This window comes from Callorhinus ursinus, unplaced genomic scaffold, assembly GCF_003265705.2.
Source record: "Callorhinus ursinus isolate GAN/ISIS: 27379988/994484 unplaced genomic scaffold, GSC_fseal_2.0 scaffold10, whole genome shotgun sequence".
NCBI classification, from domain to species: Eukaryota; Metazoa; Chordata; class Mammalia; order Carnivora; family Otariidae; genus Callorhinus; species Callorhinus ursinus.
The window spans coordinates 53,021,786-53,046,998 of record NW_027397072.1 but is presented as its reverse complement, the minus strand read 5'-3'; the positions used below and the strand labels follow the sequence as shown (position 1 = coordinate 53,046,998).

General features: G+C 46.5%; 1 protein-coding gene across 41 annotated transcripts in view; it reads right to left on the bottom strand.

Moving 5' to 3' along the window:
- ASPRV1 (aspartic peptidase retroviral like 1) overlaps positions 1-25,213 on the bottom strand; it is a 108,398-nt gene that overhangs the window by 12,092 nt on the left and 71,093 nt on the right. For 31 of the 41 annotated variants that reach the window (XM_073897587.1, XM_073897614.1, XM_073897585.1 and 28 more), the window contains 2 exons: positions 24,908-25,109; positions 385-542 (listed from right to left, as the gene is read on the bottom strand). The gene's annotated coding sequence lies outside the window, so the exon portion shown is untranslated. Of the gene's footprint in view, positions 1-384; positions 543-2,070; positions 2,233-2,288; positions 3,192-3,216; positions 4,067-10,222; positions 10,293-24,907; positions 25,110-25,213 lie in introns of those variants that run through there. The other 10 variants (XM_073897592.1, XM_073897603.1, XM_073897579.1 and 7 more) reach the window with 9 other exon arrangements.

Genomic DNA, 25,213 nt, shown 5'->3' with positions numbered 1-25,213 from the left:
AGCCTTGGTTTCCTCTAGGATTGTCCTGGGAGATAATACAGCAATCCTCATGGCAGCGCTTGGCCTGTGGCCGGAATCTGGTTCACACCCCATCTTGTCGCCCTCACGGTTACAGTTCTGTCGCTGTGGTCTCTGCTGGCTTCCTGAGTCAGCCTCATCCTCCCAGGCCCCTCCTCTGTGTCCCTCGCTGCCCACTTGGGCCAAACCTTCACCCCACCTCACCTCCTCACCCGTCTGCCTCTCACTCTCAGGACATAGCTTGCACCCTCCCTGGCAGAGGAAATAGTGGGGCCCAGCTGCTTCCCGCCCCAGGCTCTCTTCACTTCTACATCCTTTCTCAGAACTCTCCCTCCAGCCCAATCCCTCCACCTGAGCCTCACTTACCGGCCGCTAGTCCCTCCACTGATGGAAGCTTCTTTCCATTGATGATTCCCTCCCTCTTCTGGAAATCTTTCCAAAGAGTCCAATCTGGTCTCTGGTCATTCCTCAGCCTAAGGCAATCTGCCCAGTGGTGTGCTGGTAAATACATAACAACAGGTACTCTGGAGAAAAAAATGTAATCACCTATGAGTTCATTTTAAACTTTACTGACGTAAAGGATGTTTAGCAATTTACAGGTAGCGATAAAATATACAGTAGTCTTGGGTGCCTGGATGGTTCAGTCGTTAAGTGTCTGCCTTCAGCTCAGGTCATGATCCCAGGGTCCTGGGATCCAGCCCCACATCAGGCTCCCTGCTCAGCGGGAAGCCTGCTTCTCCCTCTCCCTCTCCCCTGCTTGTGTTCCTTCTCTCGCTGTGTCTCTCTCTGTCAAATAAATAAATAAAACCTTTAAATAAATAAATAAATAAATAAATAAATAAATAAAATATACAGTAGTCTATACTGTAAATTGCATATAGCAAATTGAGTCTTACAGAAAGCTTTCATTGATTTTTACCAACCTGCTAAATCCATAACTAACCTATAATTATACTTGACAAATGAGTGTAGTTCTAACGTGAATATTGGTTGATATTTTTGCTTATGCCGACTAATAAGAAAAAGTGAAACAACAAAGATACATATTGCAAATTCACTCCTTTGTCAATGGTGTAAGCAACTTCTTTACCGAATCCTGTAATACTTTTTGAATACTGGAAGAACATCTGCTCAATTTCTCTGTACCATTCACAACATAATGGCTATAGGCATAAGATATATGGAAGTCAAAGTGCATTATTAACATTTTCTCCATAATTTTCCTAAGTCAAGGCAGTCAACAGAGCAATAAATCAGGCCCCAATGTGTGGTGTTTGTCAATTTCCATGGTGCAAATATTCCCACTATGGCTGATTTCAAGCTACCAATGTGATGCCACTGAATGTGGAATTAGGAAGAAAAACACAGTAAAACAACATCATATAGCATTTCCAGAGACATAACAAATGTAAATAATCTTAAAGCCATCAACAATAAAATATTCTGAAATTCTTAGAAGTGATAATTTGAGTACCTTTGTTTTTAATATAATTTACTTAATTGTAATTTTATGTCATTTAATTTTTCTCCACCCCCTAATGTAATTTTTTTAGTTAATAGGCAGGTTTAACTATTGTCTCGCAAAATTCCTGAATATTTACATCAGCTCTTGGGAGCTAGTATCATCTGAGCACACCTGGATCTGACCCCATCGCCCCATGTCTGCCTTGAACAGGGACCTCAAAAAACTCTCCAAACCTGATGGCCCCTCCCAATGTACATTTTTCAAGTCCTATAAGCAAAATTGAACTCATTTTCTTGCTCTCAAATCTGCTCCTCTCCAGGCTCACATCTTGGGGAATGGCTTCACCAGCTACACAGGAACCCAAGCCAGAAACCACAGTGTCACCATCCCACAAGCCCCACACCTCCTCTGGCTGCAGGTCACGGTCATCTAAAGCCCACTCAAGTCTGTCCCTGCTCTTTATCCCCTGGCCTGCTCAGGCTCACACCCCCATTGCCTTCTTCCCAGTCTCCTACAGTCTGGCACTGCCCATTCCTGCCCACTTTCCTCATGGCGTCAAAAGCACTCTGTCCTGCCCTGTTCTGTACCGGGCAAAGTCCAGACTAGTCCGTGTTCCTTGTCCTGTCTCTCCAGATCCATCTCTGGCATATCCTGCACACTCAACTTCTGCTTCAGCTACAGAACTAGCAGTAGTTCCCTTAACACATCCCATTCTCCCAAACCTCCATGCCTGGCCCATGCCATTCCCTGTCCCTAAAATTAAAATTCCTGCTTCACAAATTCTTAGCCATTCTTTTGGACTCACCTCAAATATTATCTCCCTAGTGAGCACCCCAACTGCAAGCAGAATTTATTCATTTGTTCACTCATGCATTTCTTCAGTATTGATTTTTATTTATTGCTATGTGTCAGATTCTATGCTAGGTACCGAGGATGCAGAAATGAGCTAGGCTCTTAGAAAGCTCTAATAGGGGAAACAGAACTGGGGCAATCAGCCCCCTGACAGACAGAACTCTGTGGAGGGTGCTGGGGAAGAGCAGAAGGGGGATGCCCTTACAAAGTCTCCTGGGGGCTGTAGCCCTTGATCTGAGCTTTGAAGGATGAGTAGGAGTTGGCTAGGTGAGGAATGTGGGAGAGTGCTCCAGGAAGATGGTACAAAGGCCCTGAGGCATGAGAATGCAGGCCACTACATGTGATTCACTTTAGCTAGCCCTTGGGGGTCAAGAGAAGACCATGAAGGAAGGCAAGACCAGATCTAGAGGGGTTTTAACTGGCACACGGAGAAAGCTTGAAAAAGTGTGATTCTGATAGTGATGAAGGCAATGGGAAGCAATGGAAGTCTTCCCAGTCTAGAATTACAGGACTTGGGGCCCCTGGGTGGCTCATTCGATTAAGTGTCCAACTGCATCTCAGCTCGGGTCTTGATCTCAGGGTGGTGAGTTCAAGCCCTGCCTACTTAAAAAAAAAGAATTACAGGTCTTTCAGAGAGATTGATTTGAGAAATATAATGCAGAGATATAGGGTAAGAATCAAGATGCTGCGTAACGGAACTGGCGCACTGGCTTCTCAGAGTAGCTATGGTAGCAGTTTTCCTTGGAAGCTAGGATGTCTGAACTGAGATCTGAGGAAGGAAGGGGGTGTCCTAGGTGAAGAGAAGGGATGGTGAAGTGCGATCGTGAGTGAGGCTCAGAGAGACCCCACTTACCCACCAAGAGCCCAACCTGCAAACTCACCTTCCCTTCCTTGTTACACTGTCTTCCCTCAGCTTTTTAAAGGGACCTTGCTCCCTTTAACAGAAGGCTTTCGACCATTCTGTTCCTCTTCCTGGAGAGCTTCCTGGCCTCTTCCCCCATTCTTGAGGGAACTGGTAAGTTTGGAAAGCACCCAGAATTACTTGAGGAAAAGGATCTGTTTGCAGCAGATACATTTGAATTTGCCAAGAAACTGCCACCAGCTTCACTCACTTAGAAACTGAGGCCAGGTCGTGGCTTTCTCCCTGTGGTCCCATGTCTTCATGGGTAAAATGTGGACCTTGACCTTCACTGCACATTGCACAAAATAAGTGCCCCAAAACTATTTGCTTAATGAACAGCCAGAAGAATGCAAGAGCCTGGCCAAGGCTGCATATATAATGTACGCTTGACCTTTCCCCGTGGTCAATGAATTTGTTCTTGATTGGACTGAGCCAGGGTCAATTTCTAGATGGCCTCAGGGCCACAGGCATATATGTTGGAGACTGCACACCTCAGGGTACAAAGGGTTATACCTGTTCTTGCTCAAAAATTACAGGAAATTGCTAAATGGGCCAAAAGAAGAACCAGCATGCTTGCTGCTCTCTGTCTCTCCCCTGGCCCCCAGCTGTTGCCTCATGGAGGGTCAAAACAGGCAAGATAAAATCTGTCCAACTCATAGCTCCAAAAACACAGGAGTTAGAAATGTGACCCAAGCGTGGTTCTGCCCCACCCAGTGCTGTCTCTCCTCACTGTGTGGCCCAGGGAGGCTCTGACCCAGGACTGGCCACCTCAGGCCTATATCCCTGCCTGCACCAAGTTCCCCACCCTTCTGTCTTGAGACTTTATTCTGATCTCTCATGAGATCCAAATCTGAGTTCATTTCCAGATAGTGGGCCTGGTTTTCATCTTCTCTAACAAAAAGTCCACTGTGAATCAGGGAGGGATGGAAAACCATGATCCTCCAAACCCTGCTTCTTGGCCCACTGGCTTCTCAGAGGCACTGCGGTAATACTTTTCCTTAGAAGCCAGGCCCAGCCCCACAGTACCTTGCTCCCTCCAATCTGATCTTGGTGAGGCAGCAGTGTGGATGGTGCAGTCTTCATCCCCGTCCTGACCCGGGAGCTAGGAGTCAGCTCCAGAGCCAATGACATTGAGTTGGGAGCCCTCACACAGGCCATGGGACCTGGAGGAGACTATTCTCTCCTATACCACAGAGACCAACCAAGACATATCCCTGGACATAGAATACATCCTCCCTGGAACCTGACACAGGGCCTTTGCCCAGATGTGATTTTAGATCATTATTTGTTGAATGTTCTCCAGAATTATCTGAGTGAATGAATGACTGATACTGACAATGAGTCAGGAGCCTTCAAAACCTGGACACTTCTGGGTTAAAAAAAAAAACCCTTATCAGCCTCTTTCTTCTCACCCTGAGACCCCACCTCACCCCACCAGTGAATAGCCATGCAGACCCCCTCTCCCTCCACATTCAGAGTGTCCCAGTCAGTAAGATCACATCTCCTTTCCATATGGCCCTGAGTTAACTCTTCTCCACACTTCATTCCTACTTTCCTCTTTGTCACTGTGCCCTGTCAAAGCACATATGGAGAGCCCTAACCCAGATCAACCTATATGAAATTGTCTGAGGACAGGAAGTGCTAGAATGCCCCCCATAACACACACACACACACACACACACACACACACACACTCACTCACTCACTCTGAAGAAGCACAAACTGGGCAAAAATGTAGGAATTCAATTTCACCAAATCATTTTTTTAATTATGGGATTTCCCAGTGTCTCAAAAGAAAATTACAACTCCCGGACAAGCATCTATAAGTAAAAATATAAAGACACTGGCAGCAAGCCCACTGTGGGTGGGAAATCACCAGCAAGGGGAACTCTGCTCCCCTCTAAGAGTTCTATAATTGTTCCAGAGCCATTGTTCCTGCTCCTGCAACCAACCGTACTGTACATTGTGTAAGAACCTGTCGAAAGAGCACAGGGCTGAAAGGCAGGAACCTCAAGTTCCAAACCTACAACTGCCCCCAAGTAGCTGTGTTACCTTAAATGAGCTCCTTAGCATCTATCTCTAGGCTGTCCTGTTTCCATCTATAAAATGAAAGATGGGCTTTAGATCTTCTGTCTTGGATTTCTAGTATATTCACAGTGCTTGGCCCAGTGCCACCTAGGGAGGGCTTATTAAGTACAAATGAGAAGAAATGGTCCAAGATGATTTTTTAAAAGATTTACTTATTTATTTGAGAGAGAGCATGAGCAGGGGGAGGCTGAGAGAGAGAGAGAGAGAGAAGCAGGCTCCGCACTGAGTGTGGACACAGGGCTTGATTTCACAACCCTGAGATCATGACCTGAGCTAAAAGCAAGAGTCAGAGACTTAACCAACTGAGCCACCCAGGCGCTCTGCCCAACATGATTTTTGAGTGAATATAACCTCACACCTGGCTTAAGATACCATTTCCTAACAAGTTCATCAGGGAAGTTGGATAGAATGCATCTTTGGAAGGTCACAAGGTCTTGGGGTTTTCTCTTTTTCCATAGCCAATTTTTGGCCTATGGGGTAAAAAGAGAGAAGTAGGAGTAACTCTGTGGGGAGAGTGGAGGGGTTGGTGGGACAGAACCCCTGGGGGGAGGCTTGCTTGTGTCAGTGTGAGCTACACCATTCCAACCAGTCTTGGACCCGCTACTCTAGGTAATGAGCCTGCATGTGGGTCCCTGCCCTTGGGTGGTGAGGACGGTGCCAAGTATCTGCCCAGTGAGTGGATGTAAACCCAGATATCATCGCGGGAGTTCAGGGCTGGAACTGAGTTGATCTCAGGAGCATTTCTTGCCCTCCCTCCTGGCGTGGTGGACTGAGAGTCATACTACCCACAGAAGGCACTACTCAGTCCTCTTCATGACAGCATTTCCCATGACCGTATCACCCATCCGTACAATGCTTTACAAACTGCTTTGCAACAGTCCATTCAGTCTCTGAGATCCTGACCATTAACGAGATGAAAAATAAAAAGAGACCCCAGAAAATGGACCAGATTTGCTCAAGTTCACACAAGTAGTAAGAGAACCAGAACGAAACCCCCATTCCCTGGACTCCTGGACAGTGCTCTTTACGACATGTCACTGCCTACCCTGTACCATTCTTTGTACATAGCTGGCCTCTGGGTCACTAGGAGAGCTTGCTCTCTCAGAGAGCACACTTCACTGTCACCCAGGTTCCACAGCCCTGGGCAGGTCTCTACAGGAGAAACAAGGCCTGCAGGAAACATCTGGCGGGCCTCCCCTTCCTGGGTGACACTGCCTTGGTGACTGCAGGATGCAGGGCTAGCTTTCTAGATGTTTACCAGACACTGGCTGTATGTCAGCTTGAATGGAAGCTAAAGTCTTAGACATTGATAAAAGCCCCTATAAATGTTTGGGAAATCAAAAACAAAAAGTACAAGTGGTTACCAAACAGATGAAAAAAACCTGTAAACCCACTAGCCATGAAGAAATGCTCACTAACTTAAAAAATGGTCAGAAGACATGAAGAGACATTTCTCCAAAGAAGACATACAGACAGCCAACAGACACATGAAAAGGTGCTCACCATCACTCATCATCAGGGAAATGCAAATCAAAACCACAATGAGCTATTACCTCACACCTGTCAGAATGGCTAAAATAAAAAACACAAGAAATAACAACTGTTGTGAGGATGTGGAAAAAAAGGAACCCTCATGCACTGTTAGTGGAAATGCAAACTGGTGCAACAACTGTGGAAAACAGTATGGAGGTTCCTCAAAAGGTTAAAAATAGAACTAGCCTATGATCCAGCAAGCACCCTACTGGGTACTTACCTCAAAAATACAAAAACACTAATTCAAAGGGATACATGCACCCCTATGTTTATAAGCAGCTTCATTTACAGTAGCCAAAGTATGGAAGCAGCCCAAGTGTCCACGGATAGATGAACGGATTAAGAGGTGGTGTGTGTGTGTGTGTGTGTGTGTGTATAAAATATAATGTTATTCAGCTGTAATAAAGAATGAAATCCTGCAGTTTGCAACAACATGGATGGAGCTAGAGAATATTATGCTAAGTGAAATAAGTCAGAGAAAGACAAATATCATATGATGTCACTCATATACAGAATTTAAGAAACAAAACAAATGAACAAAGAAAAAAGAGACAAACCAAAAGCCAGAGAACAAACTGAGGGGGGGGGATGGGTGAAATAGGTGATGGGGATTAAGACAGCACTTGTTGTGATGAGCACTGGGTGATGTATGGGATTGCTGAATCACCACATTGTATACCTGAGACTAATATAACACTGTATGTTAACTATACTGGAATTAACATTTTTTAATTTTTTAATGAAAAAATCTAGAAAGAACAATATTTAAAAAGAGTGACAAACATTGTTTCCAAAACTGTATGTTTATTTCTATAGCTGGCATCATACCATTTAAACGTTCTCATTTATGAAGTGGTTTTAAAACTCTCCTGCATATACCATCTAATAACATACCCATATACATAAAAAAGGAAAAATAAATGCCCACTAAATTGATGTTATTGCTGTTGCTATAATACCTTTTAGGTATTAATATACTATACTATTGATGGGAATATAAATTGACACAACTTTCCTACACACACATACACACACAGAGACACATCAAAAGCCTTAAAAATATTCACATGCTTAAATACAACATGGCATCTTGGACTGAATCCTGGATAAAGGATAATGGATAAAGGACATTAGTAAGAAAATTAATAAAAGCCAAATATAGTCTGGAGCTTAGTTAATAGTAATGTACCAATGTTAATTTATTAGTTTTGATGAATATACTCTGGTTAGGTAAGATATTAAAGTTAGAGGAAGCTGTGTGAAGGGTACATGGGAACTCTCCGTACTATCTTTGCAACTTTTTGTAAATCTAAAATTATTTCAAAATGAAAAATTTATTTTTTAAATGTTCACTTTCTTTTACCCAGAAATTTCATTTCTAAGATTTTACCTCAAAACTTATCAGAGATATATGGGGCTCCTGGCTGGCTCAATCAGTAGAGCATGCAACTTTTTTTTTTAAACATTTATTTATTTGAGAGAGAGAGAGAGTGCAAGTAGAGGGAGGGCAAGAGGGAGAAGGAGAGAATCTCAAGCAGACTCCCAGCTGAGTGTGGAGCCTGATGTGAGGCTGATCCCATCAGTATCTTTATAAGTAAATGTTCACCTACATCTCTGATAAGCTTTTTTTTAATATGCTAGGCATTACAGGGATACCTGGGTGGCTCAGTCATTAAGCATCTGCCTTCAGCTCGGGTCATGATCCCAGGGTCCTGGGATAGAGCCCTGCATCAGGCTCCCTGCTTGGCAGGAAGCCTGCTTCTCCCTCTCCCATTCCCCCTGCTTGTGTTCCCTCTCTCACTGTGTCTGTCAAATAAATAAAATCTTTAAAAAAATATGCTGTTTCTTTTTTATTTTGTTTTGTTTTAATCTGCTAGTGTTGTTGTTGTTGTTTTTTTATTTTTTTTAGGTAAGCCGTATGCCCAACATGAGGCTTGAACTCATGACCCCGAGATCAATAGTTGCATGCTCGAGGTGCTTGGGTGGCTCAGTTGGTTGAACCTCCAACTCTTGGTTCTGGCTCAGGTCATGATCTCAGATGGTTAAGCGTCTGCCTTCGGCTCAGGTCATGATCCCAGGGTCCTGGGATCAAAGTCAGGCTTCCTGCTCAGTGGGGGGTCTGCTCCCCCCCCCCCCGCCTGCCCCTCCCCCTGCTCATGCGCACGCTCTCTCTCTCTCTTGCTCGCTCAGTCAAGTAACTAAAAAAAAAAAATCTTTAAAAAAAGAAACATGATGCCATGGTACTAATAATTCCCATTACTTACTGGGTGTCTACCATGTGCCAAGAACAGTGTGGGACCTATCATATGTATTAACCTAATGCTCACTCCACAGATGCAGAAACTAGGACTCAGAGAGATTAATACCATGTCTTGGAGTTCCATATTTAAAGGAGATGAGGCACCTGGGTGGCTCAGTTGGTTAAGCAACTGCCTTTAGCTCAGGTCATGATCCTGGAGTCCCAGAATCGAGTCCCACGTCAGGCTCCCTGCTCAGTGGGGAGTCTGCATCTCCCTCTGACCCTCCCCCATCTCATGCACTCTCTGTCTCTCTCAAATAAATAAATAAAATCTTTAAAAAAAATTTTTTTAAATAAAAAATAAAGGAGATGAAAAGGGGATTCAGATCCACTTTGATTTAGCTTCCAAGCCCAGGCTCATTCTCTCTCCTTCCCCCTCCCATTCCCTCCCTTCCCTTCCCTTCCTCTTCCTTTTAAATTTGTGGACGTTGGGGGCAGAGAACTGAGTTAACCAAATTCCTCAGTTCCTGACACTTGAGCACCACTGGTTCCCTCTCCTGTTTCACCACCCAAGTTTTCCCCACCCTACCACACCTGACCTTCCCAATGCCCAGGATCACAGCTCCCATGTGATGGGGTCTGACCTCTTCCTGACAGGCACTCCAGATATTTGGGAATCTAGACTTCGGGTTTCTTTGTTTCCTTGAGGATGAAAATCTAGTTTGACCTGAGAAACTTTTCCAGGTGACTCTCCAGCACTCCCATCCAATAGCCAACCTATTAGCCTTATTACCAGCATAGCTCTGGGCTAGAATGAGATGTGGAACTGGTAAGAAAGACTCAGTCTCTACCCTTAAGAAGTTTAAATTCAGGGGCGCCTGGGTGGCTCAGTTCTTAAGTGTCTGCCTTTGGCTCGGGTCATGATCCCAGGGTCCTGGGATCGAGCCCCGCATCAGGCTCCCTGCTCAGCGGGAGGCCTGCTTCTCCCTCTCTCACTCCCCCTGCTTGTGTTCTCTCTCTCTCTCTCTCTCACTGTGTCTCTCTGTCAAATAAATAAATAAAATCTTAAAAAAAAAAAGTTTAAATTCATACAATGGTCCACTGAAAATACATACGGAGAACTGACCTCATGTGCCAGGTCCAATGATAGGAAGGATGACTGCAACAGTTGCTGCCCTCTGAGAGCTAAGAGTCTACTAGGGAAGAAGACAATTAAGCAATTAAACCTCTGTCACAAGGCTGTGGTAGGGGATATGCAGCAAAGCTGGGTAGACAGAATCCAGGCCTGGGCATGACCCGGATAGTAACATTAATCCCAGAAAACATGAAGAAATATAAATCTGTAAGTATATTTGTTTCTGCTCACTTGCCTCACCATCATGCTACAACGGTGGGTGGAATTTTCATTACACTTGGAGGGGAAGTGTGGGATGGCCAGAATTAAAAAAATGGAGACAATGTGGCAGGCAATAAATTAAGTGCGAGGAGTCCAGAGGGACACTCAGAGAAGGAAGCAGTCATCCTAGACTAGACCTGTGGAGACCGGGACCAAGGGAGGCCTGCCTATCAAGTGGGACATGGATGTCCCCACATACAGATGCCTTCACTGGAGAAAACAAACAGGGTATCTAATATAAATCCCAGTCAAAAGACACAGAAGACTCTGCCCTGCAGGTGAGAGTAATGGCTGGGCTGCTTCCCACAAGGGTAATTCTCCATGTGGTCCAGGATAGGTGGCAGTGGGAGAAGATCAGTTAACAGTGGTGAATGGTTCTCCTGAGCAGCCCAGCTGCCCAGCAGGTAGGAAGGCAGCACTGAGAACCCTTACCACTACCACCTCTGGTTAGATACAAGTGTGCTCAGGACAAGGTGCCTGGGTGGCTCAGTCGATTAAGTGACTGCCTTCAGCTCAGGTCATGATCCCAGGGTCCTGGGATCGAGACCCACGTCGGGCTCCCTGCTGAGCAAGGAGCCTGCTTCTCTCTCTCCCTCTTCCCCTCCCCCAGCTTGTTTTCTCTCTTGCTCACTCTCTCAAATAAATAAATAAAATCTTAAAAAAAAAAAGTGTGCTCAGGACAGAGTCTGTTCATCACAAGCTGCCCCTGGAGGAGGTTTAGGCCTCCCAGATCAGCAAGTCCATATGGGGACACCTAAAAGTTTCTTTAACTTGAGCCTTTATGTCACCAGCCCACTGTGTCAAGCAATAGAAAGCCCTCATTTGGAAGTGGGATGAGAGTTTCCCAGACTTCATCCAAACAAACCCCAGGAGGTGATTCTGACATCAGTCCCCAGACCCTCCTCACTCAGGGCCTAGGGACCACTGGACCCAGATGGTGAGGGACATGAAGGCCATCAGAACCCCCTCTGGGGACTTCACAGCTGGTCTCATGCTGACTGGAACACACTGCCTGGGGCCCCTGCCATGTGTGTCTCTCACTGGGAGCCAGGAGAGTAGGAGGGGATTGTGAGGGTCATTCAGTGGGGAAGATTCTCGTGTTGTTCGAAGCTGGAGCTGAAGAGTGTTCCCCAAAGTGCAGTGTCACAACACATGCCTGGAACACCATTCTTCCTATTCCTGCTGGTCACAGACAGTACAGGGCTGGGCTTGGCAGGGACGGGGGGGGGGGCGGAATGGTGGGGAAAGCCTGATAGAGGACGTGGGCCTTCCTTTGGGCCTTGAGGGATGAGCCACCTTGGGTCAAGAAGAAAGAGAAAGGAGGAGGAATGGTGTTCCGGGGAGGGTGAGCAGCCTGGACAAAGAGGCAGAAGTGGCAACACAGTGTTCAGTCAGAAGTCCGGTCTGAATAAGAAGAAACCAGGAAAAGGAATCCTGAAGAATAGACTCTCCTCCCCACTCTCCGCCCTCTGGCAGAAGAAACCAGTGTTTCCCCAAGTGTCATATCCTCTGGGCATCTCTTGTCACTTCCATCCCCAACCCCAGGTCCAAACAGCCAGGCTCCAGGATCCACAGAAAACAAGGGTGGGCTTTCCACAGCCCCTTACTGCCTCCCTTCCTTCCGTTCCTCTGCACCTCCTGACTGATCCTTGCCCTGGATGTACTTATCCTTTCACTTAAAAATAAAGAAATAATCTCCCTCCCCCCCTCCCCCCCCACACCCCTACACCTACACCTGCTTAAACTCCAATGGCTTCTCACTGCCCTTGGGATAAAATCCCAAATCCTTACCCTAGGCCTGCCCCACCTGGTCCCCGGGCCCTCCCTGGGCTGGCTCAGCCACTCCCACCCCCTCTCTCAGCTGCCTCTTGCCCCGGGCCTTCTGCACCTCGTGGCCTTTGCCCAAGCCACCGCCTCTGCGCCTCTGCCGAGAAGGCTCCTCACCTGCAGGCTGCAACTGAGCCATTACTTCCTCACAGAGGCCTTCCCCCAGTGTAAGCCAAGTACCTCTTTCACTTTTTCATGGGACCCTGTTATTTCCCATCACCCTGTTCGTCTCCCTTTCTATAACCATTTGTGTCTGTGTGTTTCCTTACTTCCTTACCAGCTCCCTACACCGGGATGATGGCTTCTCAGGTTTCATTCACCCTAATTCCCCAGAGCCCAGTAAACATCCTGACAAGTATTTGTTTTCTAAATATTCAAAAAACACCCCTCTGCCTGTAGGATGAAAATCTAAGCTCTTGACACAAAGGCCTTTTCACATCTGAGCTTTGCCTGCTCTCCAGCCTCAGGTCCCTCAAGTTGGCCATCCCTACCCCTGACCTTCTTAGGGAGCCTGGGCTCCAGCCAGACCAGGTTACTTGCCATTTTTGGAACACGATCTGCTCTTTCTCATCTTCATACTTTCCTGTAAATTTTTCTCTTGGTAGAGAGTAGCAAATTCCTACCATCCTTCAAGGCTCATTCTGGCTCCTTCCTAGACTCCTCCAGGCAGCATTCCTGATGCTCCTCTCCCCTCCCTTCCCACATCAGTCCGTCCCTTTATTGTTCTCCTACCTCTCTTCTCCATTAACTCCTGAGGCACCCTGGACTCCTCTTCATCTCAAGTGCCTGTTACAGGTCCTAGCACACAGAAGGACCTCAAAGGAAAGATCTTTCAGCTGAATGGTTTCTGCTCAATAAAGGAAGAACATTCCAGTGTTCCAGCAGATCCCCAAGTAGCAGGTGCTCCCTTGTAAGGCAGTAAACCCTCTCCCCCATGGGGAATTCTTTAAGCAGGGCTGCATACCCTAGCCAACAGTGTTTTTCAAATTCTTTGTGATCCATTATAAACATACATAAATATCACACTAAAAACAAGAGTTTCACAAAATGATATTTACTCTTTCTTCCATTTGGTATACCCTGGTATTTATTTTATTTCATTTTTCATAAATGCTGGTTTTAACCACTAAAAATGGGATTTCAGGAACCAGAAATGAGTCAAGACCCACAGTCTGAAAGACTCCCATGCTAGCCAGTATGTTAGAATCCCTCATCACATCCATCACCCCACATCCACCATTTCCTCTTTGACACCAGCGGGCACTTCTAGGTAACTTACCTAATCAAAAGGGTGATTCTCCTAGAGCTGAGCAGGGACTAGAAGGGGAAGGTTCTGTTGACTGGTTAACAGGTAGGAGGGCTCCCGGGTACAGCTGCCCAGAGACCAAGGCTTCCCAGTCATTCGACCCCACAAGTATTTATTGAGTACCTACTATGTGCTAGGCACTGTCCCTGTCTCTGGAGATACAGCTATGAACAAGAGATTAAAAACATCTGCTCCAGGGGCACCTGAGTGGCTCAGTTGGTTAAGCGACTGCCTTCGGCTCAGGTCATGATCCCGGAGTCCCGGGATCGAGTCCCACATCGGGCTCCCTGCTCAGCAGGGAGTCTGCTTCTCCCTCTGACCCTCTTCCCTCTCATGCTCTCTATCTCTCATTCTCTCTCTCTCAAATAAATAAATAAAATCTTTAAAAAAAATAAAAACACCTGCTCTGACGGCAAGGATGTGGAGAAACTGGAACCCTTGTGCATTGCTGGTAGGAATATAGGTACATCCTTTATGGTAGGTGCATCTTTTATGGAAAATAGTATGATGGTTCTTCAAAAGGTTAAACATATGAGGTGCCTGGGGTGGCGCAGCTGGTTGAGTGGTTGAGCATCTGACTCTTGGTTTTGGCTCACGTGATTTCAGGGTCGTGGGATCGAGTCCCACATCAGGTTCCTTGCTCGGCATGGAGTCTACCTAAGACTCTCTCTCCCTGCATGAGGCACAGGGGTGGTTCAGTCGGTTAAGCCTTCAGCTCAGGTCATGATCCCGGGGTCCTGGGATCGAGCCCTGCATCGGGATCCCTGCTCTACGGGGAGTCCGCTTCTCCCTCTGCCCCTCCTCCCACTCCCCCACTCTCTCTTTCTCTCAAATAAATAAATAAATAAATAAATAAATAAGGTTAAACATTGAATTATCACATGATCCAGCAATTCCACTTCTGGGTATATACCCAAAAGAATTATAAGCAGAGACCGGAACACATACACTAATGTTCATAGCAGCATTATTCACACACAACAGCCAAAAAGTGGAAGCAACTCAAATGTCCATCAACAGATGAGTGAATAAACAAATATGGGATATACATACAATGGAATATTATTCAACCTTAAAAAGGAAGGAAATTCTGACACACGCTACCACATGGATAAACTCTGAAGACACGATGCTACATGAAATAAGCCAGACACCAAAAGACAAATATTGTTTGATTCCACATACGAGGTACCTAAAATAGGCAAATTCACAGAGACAGAGTAGAATGGTGGTTGCCAGAATCTGGAGGGAGGGAGGATGAGGTGTTGTTGTTTCATGGGTACAGAGACTCAGTTCGGGAGGATGAAAAAGGTCTGGAGATGGACGGTGGTGATTAATGCCACTAAACTATACACTCAAAAATGGTTAAAACGGTAAATTTTACATCATACATATTTTACCATAATTTTTTTTTTAAACCTGGCACTTGCAGTATATGTTCTAGAGGCACGGACTGGGGGAAGAGCTCATTAATAGAGTAGCATTACTTCTCCTCACCTCAGAACAGGAGCCATAAACTACATCTGGGCCCTGGAGAATCTGGGTGGGGTAGTAGGGGGGGGTAGCAGACAGGAGGCAGGAGCAGGTTTCCCCACAATCTTCTCACACAGAACAGCTCCCTTTGTATCTGTTTTCAATTTTAAGCATGTTCAGAGGAAATTTTGTTTGGAAAAAAAGAGCCACCACATAGATTCATCAATTGTAACAAATGTACAGATCTGGTGGGGGGTGGTGATGATGGGGACAGCTATGCATGTTTGGGTGGCAGAGGATATGAAGGAAATCTCTGTACCATCTTCTTAATTTGCTATAAACCTAAAACTGTTCTAAAAAAATAGTTTTTAGGGAAGGAAAAGGCCACCGCTGCCTAAAAACATGTTTCTAAACTACTACCTCCCTTCTCTAAAATGACCACTGGTTGAGAGAACTTTTCATGAAGAGTGAGCCGGCAAGGACCACTCTGCAGGAGGGATCCCCTAAGCACTTTGCAGGCAGGTGCTCACTCTGTGGGGGGTAAGGGGTCCCATGAGTGGATCCGGGGCCCTTCTAGCCCTTCCCCTGGGCTGAGGTGGTCAGTTATTGGATCTCTGGCTCCATCTCCTCCCAAGGGCAGCTTTCTTAGCTGAGTCACTTCTGGTCTTGACCAGGGTGGGGTATAGAAACAGCATCCCCCCCACCCCGATTTTGGCCTTGGAAACCTTGACTACAAGTCCTGGCTCTGCCCTTTATAAGACACTTAACGTCCCAGCCTCTTTATTTAGCTGCAAAATGGAGATGACCTGACACCACCCATCTCCCAGGATATGATGTGTCATGACACCACCAGACAACACCCAGCACAGTGCCAGGCACAGAGGATACACACACAAGGAACTTTAGTGTTTTGGGCCCTGAAGCTCAGGAATGGTGTCGTGGGCCCCAGTTGTGGGGCGGGCCCCGCACCCTTGAACCTGCCAGGCCAGCCTGGCCAGTCCTAGCACTCGCTTGGGGAGCATTTTGTGCACAGCCACCCCCAGAACAAATAGCCATGGAGAGCACTGGACTGACACAGGCAGCAGCCCCCAGATGCCTAAAAATGCTTTAGAGCCGAGTCACGGTTTCTGGAGCTGGTTTCCAAGGAAGGAAGCCTCTGCCTGCCGCCCCCAGGAGCCTTTCCTGAGGGGCCACACCCTGCACTACCCTAAACTCATCCCTTCTAGGGACAGTTTCCACACTGGGCTGTGATTTCTTGAAGACAGGTGGACCTTGCCCCAGGCAGGGGTTGAGGGAGTTCCACTATCATCTCCTCTACTATTGGGTACTTCATTTCACTCCCTATGATGCCCCCAACCTACCCACTCTCCTGCCATTTGAGGACTATTCTCAAGGGAGGCAGAATTGGAAACAAATGGTAATAGGGCACTTTTTCTTTCTCTCTTTACATTAACAGTCCGTGCCTCTCCCTAACAGAGGGCCTGTTTTTGCCTTGTTCATCCTCTTGCTCATACAGACTTCAATAAGGAAGCAGACAAGCAACCTTTGTGCTGGACACACTTCCTTTACAATCACTGCTAATTCTGGACTTTGGTCCTCCTGGATAGTCAGACATGGGTGAATCACACGCAAGGTATCATATACACGCGACAAACCAGTAGATTCACTAAAAATCTAAGCTCATCTGTCTTCTTTTGGTGCTGCCCACCCTTTTCCCTATAAAAATCATTTTGACTTCATCATCAGAATCTAATTTCCACTACTTAGATGGAATTGGGTGGTTTTTCTCTACCCCTCGCGTTATATTCCTATTGAAAAAAAAAATTTTTATTACGCAGTTTCTTAGAACCACCACTTGACCAAGCCCTACTCTTCTTCTGGCCTTGGGGACACATCAATCAATGGCTCTGCAAACCTCTGAAATATTTCCAAAGACTTTTGATATTGTTATTTTAGTTTATTATTATTCTCCCCATTAGACGAAATGTTTCATCATTTTGTAATCAAACAGCATCTGCAAATATCAACATGAAGATGTGTAATGTATTATGCATGCATACTATATAATCATCTATTGTTAAGACAGAAACCTCCTGGTGGCGTAACACATTTCCAGTCCCACTGCCTTCTACTGAACGTCCCTTTCTCAGATGGCGTGGAATAAATAATCTTTGTCTCAGAAATACTTGGCTTTTCTCTTCACTGATTGGAGCACCCCTACAGTCATGCGGGGTGACTCACAGAAGTAGATCTGGGGGCTAGGTGGCCAGGGAGCCTTGAGGGGATAGACTACCAAAGAAACAGATACCTGGCCCTGTCTCAGCGAGTGGGCCATCTTCAGGCAATGCAGAGTGAAGAGGGGGGAGTTTGTCCCCCGCCCACCCCCTGCTACTACCTAAAAACTCACTCCAGCCCAAATTCCAGTGGCTTTGTCCTGCCCTCTGGTCAGAGGTCACCCCACCCAGGCCTGCCTTCCCCAAGGAGTCTCCATCTGAGAGCCTCCTCTGCATCTATCTTCAGGGCATCAGCAAGCTTGCAGATGAGAAAGTATCTCTGCACAAATTCACTCTGATGAACAAGGGAATCCAACAGAAGCGGAAGGATTTTAGGCTGTGAGGCAGACTAGGGCTGGGTGGGGAGGACCTGCGATGAGAACCTGAGATCACAGCATGCCTCAAACCCATGAGGAATATGGCTAGCCCCAATCAGTATCAGCTCAACAGCATCAAATTTATCCAGAATCACTGAGGTTCCAATAAAATATCTTCCCTAAAAAGTGAAGCTTCAGGTACCTGGGTGGCTTCAGCTTAAGCGTTTGCCTTCAGCTCAGGTCATGATCCCAAGGTCCTGGGTTCCAGCCCCCTGTAGTGTCCGGCTCCCTGCTCAGGTGGGGAGCCCACCTCTCCCCCTCCCCCTGCTTGTGCTCTCTCTCTCGCTCTTTCTCTTGCTATCTCTCTCTGTCAAGTGAATGAATAAAATCTTTAAAAAACAAAAAACTATCCTTTTCCAGCGCGCCTGCTTGGCTCAGTCAATTAAGTGTCTGACTTTGGCTCAGGTTATGATTTCAGGGCCCAGCGTCAGGCCCCATGGGCTCTGAGCTCAGCAGGGAGTCTGTTTCTCCCTCTGCCTCTGCCCCCCAACCCCACCCCATGCTCGCGCTCTCTCTCAAATAAGTAAAATCTTTAAAAAACAAACAAAAAACTATCCTTTTCCCACTGAAGTGGTCATCATTATGAGCATTCCCTATGGAACTAGACAATAATGTGATTATGTTTCCTTATTGTTGCTCTGTCCTTCCCCATGGCCTTTACTTTCCTGTCATCTGCATGTTTGTCTCTAAAAAACACCTACCAGCCCCACCCTTCCAGTCTGTTTCTTTTCTTCTGCAGTGGTTGGGAAATCAGAGAGCCACTCTTGTCTGAACAGTGTGCCAAGTGTTAACAGACTGGAGGCCCTCAAAGGCTAAAACACCTGGTTTAGATGCAAGGATTTTGACGTAATTATTTCTGCAGATCCTATTTTCAATAACTTCCAGTTCAGGGCTAAAGTCCAAAGAGAGCTGAGGCTTCAAGACTCAATCCCACCAGAATGTTCCTTCCACCATCCTCTGGCTGGTAAGATGTTTCTATTATTGTGATGCTGCATGCAGAGCTCCATGTTTTGCCCTTATTCTGTTTATTATGCATAGCCCTGCCAGGTGAGCAGCACTGATGAGCCCCAATCAGCCTGGGAGCTTTGCCTCCATGAGGAGCTCCATCAAGAGGAATGAAATGTACGTCCCTGTGACACCTGACACCAAGCTGCCATCTTTCAGGTTTCTGGAGCACTTGACAGACTTCAACCTCCTGCCATGGCACTGCGGCGGCATCCGTGACCACGGCCACTTTGTGGGATGACCAACTGGGCGGGCCCTTAAAAGGAGACTCCACAGAGAGAACAGAGCACCACCATGTGGACCACCACCAGGGGCACCCAACTGCCGGTGCCATCATGTGCCAGCTCTGCAAGGAACCCAGAGGGCAATATCTAGACGGGGCCACTTGGCCTGTGTTTGCAGCTGTTCTGAGCAATGAGCTCACTCTGCATTTTTCACCCCGTGGGTTGTGACCCATTACTGGGTTATGAAATCAGTTTAGTGGGTCACAACCAGCAATCTTTAAAGAATAAGTAGAACAGAAAATATCCAAGTACATCACATACAGCGAGGGTGTTATTTTTATAAAACTTTTGCTTCGGTTTTATATACCTGTATGTAGGTGTGTGGTGGTTGGGACATGAGATATATTTCTCACAGGGAGTGGTGGTCAAGGAAGTTTGAAATGCAATAATCTAACACACATCCATCCTGCAGCTACATCTTCCTGAGACCCATCCCTGCTACCTCCCCACCCCGATGAGAAGTCAAAAGGAATCTGTTCAAGGTCCTAAAATTGGCCTCATCTGGAAGGCACAGGAGTAAGGGAAGCCTTCTTGGGGGAAGTGGGGCTTGCTGTGGCGTGAGCAGGAATAGGGAGGGGGCAGCAAGGCCAGAAGGAAAGGCATGGGCAGTGTCCTATGGTAAGAAGGAGTGGGGTGAACAAGGGCTGGGAAAGGCCGGTGGGGGATAGCTATAGATGCCTGCATTGTTGGGGAGGTAAACTGAGGGGCTGAGGCTAGAAGAGTGGGAAGAAGCAGCCTGATTTGATTCCAAAGACCCAAAGTTACCTTTGGGGGACCCTTGAGGGTGGGAGGGTCGAGGGAGTGGTGTCTGGCCTAGTGCCCCTACCTCTCAGTGATAGTACCTGCTTTTCTTTTGTCAATTTAAATTTTTTTTAATTAATTTATTTATTTGACAGAAAGAGAGAGCACAAGCAGGCAGAGAGGCAGGCAGAGGGAGAGGGAGAAGCAGGCTTCTCACTGAGCAGAGAGCCCAATGCGGGGCTCGATATCCCAGGACCCTGGGATCATGACCTGAGCCAAAGGCAGACACTTAACGACCGAGCCACCCAGGCACCCCTTTTGTCAATTTAAATTTAACTCTTAATTAATTAAAATGAAAAATTCAGTTCCTCAGTTATACTAGCCACATTTCAAACTCTCAATAGCCACATATGGCTAGTGGCCATCATGTTGTATAACACAGAACATTTCCATCAACGCAGCAAGGTCTACTGGACAGGAGTATTCTAGAATGCGCAAATGATTAATTCATTCCAGGATTGCCTTCCCTCAGGAATCCAGCAACTTCCATTATTTCTATTACACCTATAGTTCTAAATGCAAATGTCTTGGGAGAGGTACTGGAATAACCTAAATTCTTACCAAAGAGTAACTGGTTGATATGAAGAAAGCCAGAGCATTAGAAGCCATCTATCATAAGCTGAGTATGTGTGCCAGCATGCGGGATGAAGGGATGTCAGAAGACATTGCCCTAGCCGAATGTGCTGTCTGAGGATACTAAAGAATAAAGATAACCTCCTCTATCAGGGGATGTGGAAAACTTTGAGAACTGTGACAAAGTGACCCACAGTTATTATTCATCTTCAGGTGAGAGTTTATTCCCTAAGAGTCCTCAGCAAGGGGGTTATTACACAAGAAATAAGCACTTCTCTATTTCTAGGGAGGGAGTAAGAAAAAGTGGACAAGGCCTTCCCAGAGGTGGATGCTTATGAACTTGGCCCTCTCTGGCCCTCAACATTTGCTCTATGACTAGGTCCGTGGCTCTGTCTCCTTCACAGCAATGACTCCCTGGAAAACACCATAAGCGCAGGCCTAGAGACCCAAATTCTAACTTGTTATTTCTACCAGGAGCCTCCATCAACAATCCCAAGGAGAATTAGAACAATCACTGGCCCGCTGGCCCCATGCCCCCTTCCTGTATTCTGGTTTCTGGCTCATCCTCCACCTGCTCACTCTATCACCCAGGTCAGCACCCTATGAGTCACCCCAGACTCCTCCCCTTCCTTCCTTGCTCCCCACCCAAGGTCACCACATTTTGGCCACCTCTCCATTCTGCCATGAATCTGCCCAGCTCTGACCTTCTCCAGCCCTATCACGGGGGCCACCCACTGGTCTTCCTGCTTCCAGTCATGGCCACCTCCAGCCCTGTGATTCTTAACCACAGATGAGCAACAGAATGCCTTGGAGAGGTGTTTAAAATATAGATTCTGACTCAATAGATCTGGCCAGGGTGAGCACGTGTATTTTGCAAAAGTGCCCCAGGTGATTCTGATGTGTACCCTTCATTAAGAACCACTGCCGCCTCCTCCTCCTCCTAATTAATAACAAAACAACAATTAACATTTTTTGTGCACTTACATGTACTACCTCATGTAATCTTCATGACAACCTTGTGACGTAGGAGCTATCATCTACTCCCATTTTACAGTTGCTGAAACTGAGGCACAGAAGTCCCATGGGCTAGTGAGGGGAGGACCAGAACACGACCCACCACTCCTTACCATTCTGCTCTCTACACCACTTACACACTTGACTTGAAGTGTGGCTCCCTCCTTAACACCCTTTAAAGACAGTTCTAGAAAAAGATGGGAGGGGTGCCTGGGTGGCTCAGTCAGTTAAGCATCTGACTCTTGATTTTGGCTCAGGTCATGATCTCAGGGTCGTGATCAAATCACACGGGGTGGGTGTCAAGCTCTATGCTCAGTGGGGATTCTGCCTGAGATTCTCTCTCTCCCTCTTCTCCCCACCCCTGTGCACGCTCTCTCTAAAATAAATAAATCTTAAAAAAAAAAAGAGGGGCGCCTGGGTGGCTCAGTCCGTTAAGTGTCTGCCTTCAGCTTAGGTCATGATCTCGGGGTGCTGGGATCGAGCCCCGCATCCAGGTCCCTGCTCCGCGGGGAGCCTCCTTCTCCCTCTGCCTCTCCCCCTGCTCCTGCTTTCTCTCTCTCTCTCTCAAATAAATAAATAAAATCTTTAAGAAAATAAAAAATAAAAATATTTTTTAAAAAAGACAGGAGCTTAGGGACAGATTCATGATTTCCCTCTCCATCAATCTCTCACCACAGCTTCTTTTTTTTTCATAAAGATTTTATTTATTTGAGAGAGAGAGCACAAGCAGGGGGAGCTGCAGGCAGAGGGAGAAGCAGGTTCCCCGCTGAGCAGGGAGCCTGATGTGGGGCTTGATCCCAGGACCCCAGGATCACGACCTGAGCCAAAGGCAAATGCCTAACCGACTGAGCCACCCAGGAGTCCCCCCCACCACAGCTTCTTAACACTACAAGAAATATCTTGATCAGGGTGGTGGTTATAGAGTATACACATTATAAAAATTCACTGAGATGTATGCTTAGGATTTGTGACTTTACTGTATGTTCGTTACTCCTCAATAAAAAAGATCCTGCAAAAAGTCACTTCAGAAAGATCAATTAGTCAATCAAACATTACAGAAGCAAACAAACAAACAAAAAGAAAGAACCAAGCAAATGTGAAATAGGTAAAAACATGCATGCATGGGGCGCCTGGGTGGTTCAGTTGTTAAGCGTCTGCCTTCGGCTCAGGTCATGATCCCAGGGTCCTGGGATCCAGTCTCGCATCGGGCTCCCTGCTTGGTGGGGAGCCTGCTTCTCCCTCTCCCACTCCCCCTGCTTGTGTTCCCTCTCTCACTGTGTCTTTCTCTGTCAAATAAATAAATAAAATCTTTTAAAAAAAAAATGTGTGCACATTAGAAACTAGGAAGAAGGGGCGCCTAGGTGGCTCAGTTGGTGGAGCAAGTGCCTTCAGCTCGGGTCATGGTCCCGGGGTCCTGGGATCAAGCCCGCCATCGGGCTCCCTGCTCAACAGGGAGCCTGCTTCTCCCTCTCCCTCTACCTGCTACTCCACCTGCTTGTGCTCTCTGTCAAATAAATAAATAAATAAATATCTTAAAAAAAAAAAAAAGAAACTAGGAAGAAGCCATTACAATGCTGGTGATTACAAAGAATTCTTTCTGGAATAACACATTTAAGAACAGATTAAGAGAAGATCCCCAGGGCTAACCCACAGGAAATCCTCAGAAGAGGCCAGGCGTGGAGAGGGCCCTGGCTGGAGGCAGGGTCCCCTGCAAGATGGACAGGAAAACCCCAGGCTAGGGTGGCTGGGCTACTGTGGGAGGCGTATGGCATTATAGCAGCCACAGCAGCAGAGACACAGGGGCTCTGAAGGTCCACAGGGGCTCTGAAAGTCCACAGGACTGTCTTTGGGTCTGAGACTATGGAATGTCCCATGTGAAGGTCAATGGCAGTGAGGGGCTTCTTCCTTAAAGAAGCCATGTGATTTCTGCATCGTGAAGAAAGTCCAGGCCCATCAAATCCAGCTCCTGGTATGTTTGGTGCTTATGAATACAAAGGATTCCACTGGGATGACCCATGTGGGGTTTCCAGCTCTACTGTGCAGTCCAAGGGAGGAGGGCCTAGCACTTTGATTTTGAAGTCTACCTTAAAAGAACAAAGAAAATTCTGAAAAAAACAGCGTGATAATGCATACCTCACACTAGCACCTATTAAGATATATTTAAAGAAAATGTGATCAAAACAGAAGTTACTGGTGTACAAATAGACAATTCACTGGAACAGACCAGAGAGTCCTAAAGCAGACCCACGTATACATGGAAATGTACTGTAAGATGCAGTCAGTATTTCATTTTTTAAAAATATTTTATTTATTTATTTGAGAGAGAGAGCACAAGCAGGGGGAGGGGCAGAGGGAGAAGCAGGCTTCCCGACGAGCAGGGAGCCCGCCGATGCGGGTCTTGATCCCAGGACCCTGGGATCATGACCTGAGCGAAAGACAGACGCTTAACCAACTGAGCCTCCCAGGTGCCCTGCAGTATTTCAGATCAGGAGGCTAAGGATAAATATTTTAATCATCAGTAACTAGGAAAAAGAAGTTAAATCCTTAATTCTCACAATTCACCAAAATATGACAAATTCCATCTAGATTAAGAATTAAATGTAGGGGCGCCTGGGTGGCTCAGTCGTTAAGCATCTGCCTAGGGCTCAGGTCATGGTCCCAGGGTCCTGGGATCGAGCCCCGCATTGGGCTCCCTGCTCCGCGGGAAGCCTGCTTCCCCCTCTCCCACTCCCCCTGCTTGTGTTCCCTCTCTCGCTGTCTCTCTCTCTGTCAAATAAATAAAATCTTAAAAAAATAAGTAAATAAATAAAATAAAAGAAACATGGTGGTGTGATATAGACCTCCTTCCCTACCATCTGCCTGGTGGGGAATCCCTATCCAGAATTCCAATTTGACTCTGAGTATCTACATCCCTTATATGTGACATATGTGGTATTTCTTATGCTGCTATTTAACTTTTCAAACTTAATCTTGTCTCTTCAATTCTCTAGACCGTGGGTACAGTGCCTAGGACATAACAAATTCTTGGCAAATGGCCCAAGAAAGAACATGTCACCTCTGTGCCCATGACCCTGCGGGCTGCCTGACCATGGACTGGTTGGCTCCACAGGTGTGGCATTCAAGCTCAGGCCAGGCTTGAGGCTGCATGTTGTCGGCCACCTGTCAATCTTGCCCCATTGAAGATGCTTATTGTTGCTGCTAATTATTGTTGAGTGATGGGGCTGTTTGTTTAAAGCATAGGTTGCTGCCCCCACACCCAGAGGCAAAGCCAATCCTATGGCATCCTATGATTAATGAACCAGTAAGTATTTCCTCTGGCTTTGATCCAACAGATCCCTTCCTACTTCTTCCGCCACCCTCACCCCACTTACAACTTCCCATCTTGGCTGTTGGAGGCCTCCTTTGGAAAAGCACCCCCTTCATCAAAACTATGGGCCTAATCAGGGGAGTCCTGTGTCCCTGGTATCCCAAGCTTGACTCACCAGCTCCTCCTTGTCCTCCTGAGTGATCAGGTTTGCTCTCATATTTAAGCGAATCTGTCACCCAAGCAGTCCAGCCTATAGAATGAAAGAGCCCTAAGAGACCGTTGTGGGAAGGACACAGGATTTTTTATGCAAATTCAATAAGTTAATTTTCATCGTTGTCCATAATCTCTGTAATCAGTACTCACTTTGGTTAAACTGTCTGGAGAAAAAAAAAATACAAAAGCCATCAGAAATGGGAGAGTCAGAATTTGGGAGAAAAGACCAATCAACTGCTTTTTTTCCCCTCCTTGTAAAGATATAAAT